At 31.7% G+C, this 2,393-nt stretch overlaps 1 long non-coding RNA gene across 2 annotated transcripts; it reads left to right on the forward strand.

Annotated features, from left to right (window-relative positions):
* The first annotated feature begins 442 nt into the window (after positions 1-442).
* Positions 443-2,110, forward strand: LOC127142514 (uncharacterized). Of its 2 annotated transcripts, none has more exons than XR_007813325.1 (3): positions 443-916; positions 1,134-1,629; positions 1,784-2,110. It is a non-coding gene; the product is annotated as an uncharacterized LOC127142514 (long non-coding RNA). The 2 variants fall into 2 exon arrangements; XR_007813326.1 differs by lacking the exon at positions 1,784-2,110 and adding an exon at positions 1,708-1,777.
* The last annotated feature ends 283 nt before the right edge of the window (positions 2,111-2,393 follow it).

Here is a 2,393-nt window from a genome sequence, read left to right on the forward strand (position 1 = left end):
CTGTAACCCTAACCCTAACCTCTGGCTCAAAGCCATAACCCTAACCCTAACTGTGGCTAAAACACTATAACCCTAACCCTAACCTTTGGCTAAAAGCTGTAACCCTAACTCTAACTGTGGCTAAAACACTGTAACCCTAAACTTTGGCTAAAAGGTGTAACCTTAACCCTAACCTTTGGCTTCAAGCAGCTAAAAGCTGTAACCCTAACCCTAACTGTGGCTAAAAACACTGTAACCCTAACCCTGACCTTTGGCTAAAAGCTATAACCCTAACCCTAGCCCTAACAGTGGGTAAAAGCAGTAACCCATAACCATAACCTCTGGCTTCAGGAGGCTAAGAAAACTGTAACTCTAACCCTAACCTCTGGCTACAAGTGACCTCTGGCTAGAAATATTCACTTTCATCCAACATTAAACAGACCAAAATATTCAGTGTTCAGAAGTACTTTGATAATCCTTTATTAGTCTCACAGTGGGGAAATTGTTGTGTGTTGCAGCAACAGAAATTAACACAGGCATGATATAGACAAGACAAAATATGAAATAAAACAACATTTAAGAATATGTAAACATGTCAAAACAAAAATGAACTGTATAAACAGGAATATGTACACAATAATAGATTGAATTTAAGTACAGATTTCTCACTGTTTGATATAGCAAAATACCAAAAGGAAACAATGAAAAAATGGTCAAAAAATGTCATAGTATAGGAAGGCATCAAAAAATGTTATAGGTGTCAAAAAATGTCATAGTATAGTAAGGCATCAAAAAACTTCAAAAAATGTCATAGTATAGTAAGGCGTCAAAATTGGTCAAAAAATGTCACAGTATAGTAAGGCTTGAAAAATGGTCAAAAAATGTCATAGTATAGTAAGGCTTGAAAAATGGTCAAAAAATGTCATAGTATAGTAAGGTGTCAAAAAACTTCAACAAATGTCATAGAATAGTAAGGCAAAAAAATTGGTCAAAAAATGTCATAGTATAGTAAGGTGTCAAAATTGGTCAAAAAATGTCATAGTATATTAAGGCATGAAAAAACTTCAAAAAATGTCATAGTACAGTAAGGCTTGAAAAATGGTCAAAAAATGTCATAGTATAGTAAGGCTTGAAAAATGTCATAGTATAGTAAGGCTTGAAAAATGGTCAAAAAATGTCATAGTATAGTAAGGTGTCAAAATTGGTCAAAAAATGTCATAGTATAGTAAGGCAACAAAATTGGTCAAAAAATGTCATAGTATAGTAAGGCTTGAAAAATGGTCAAAAAATGTCATAGTATAGTAAGGCTTGAAAAATGGTCAAAAAATTTCATAGTATAGTAAGGCGTCAAAAATGGTCAAAAAATGTCATAGTATAGTAAGGTGTCAAAATTTGTCAAAAAATGTCATAGTATAGTAAGGCATGAAAAAACTTCAAAAAATGTCATAGTATAGTAAGGCTTGAAAAATGGTCAAAAAATGTCATAGTATAGTAAGGTGTCAAAATTGGTCAAAAAATGTCATAGTATATTAAGGCATGAAAAAACTTCAAAAAATGTCATAGTATAGTAAGGTGTCAAAAAACTTCAAAAAATGTCATAATATTGTAAAGTCGTCAAAAATGGTCAAAAAATGTCATAATATTGTAAAGGTGTCCAAAAATGGTCAAAAATGTCATAATATTGTAAAGTCGTCAAAAATGGTCAAAAAATGTCATAATATTGTAAAGTTGTCAAAAATGGTCAGAAAATGTCATAGTATAGTAAGGTGTCAAAAAATGTGAAAAAATGTCATAGTATAGTAAGGTGTCAAAAACGATCAAAAAATGTCATAGTACAGTATGGCGTCAAAAACTGTCAAAAATGGTCAAAAATGTCATAGTATAGTAAGGTGTCAAAAAATGTCCAAAAATGTCATAATATAGTAAGGTATCAAAAAATGTAAAAAAATAAAAATAAAAAAAAAAAAGTCATAGTATAGTAAGGTGTCAAAAATGGTCTAAAAACATCAAAAAATGTCAAAAAAAATGTCATAGTATTAAATAACAATAAATTTGTGCAGGCCTTTAAGCTCAGGACAGTTTTTGTTATTAACGTCTTTTGTCTCTGCAGGAGAAGACGACAGCAGCTGAAAATCTAAACTTGAGGGAAGAGAGAAAACAACAGAGAAATGAATCTGTTAGTCAGAAAACAGATTCACTTTATAAATGACAAACTGACAGAAGAACTCCACCATCTTACTGCCAACAAACCACAGCAATGACAAACATTTGACCACTAGGAGGCACTATGTTTTATTCTCTCCTCTAGCACTGTAACGTCAAAGTATAGTAAGGCATCAAAAGGCACATTTTGTTTCCTGGTCTGTTTTTAAAAGAATGAAGATCTTTTCCTACCTTCATCTTTAGTGAATTAA

This window comes from Lates calcarifer, linkage group LG5 (assembly GCF_001640805.2).
Source record: "Lates calcarifer isolate ASB-BC8 linkage group LG5, TLL_Latcal_v3, whole genome shotgun sequence".
NCBI classification, from domain to species: domain Eukaryota; kingdom Metazoa; phylum Chordata; class Actinopteri; family Centropomidae; genus Lates; species Lates calcarifer.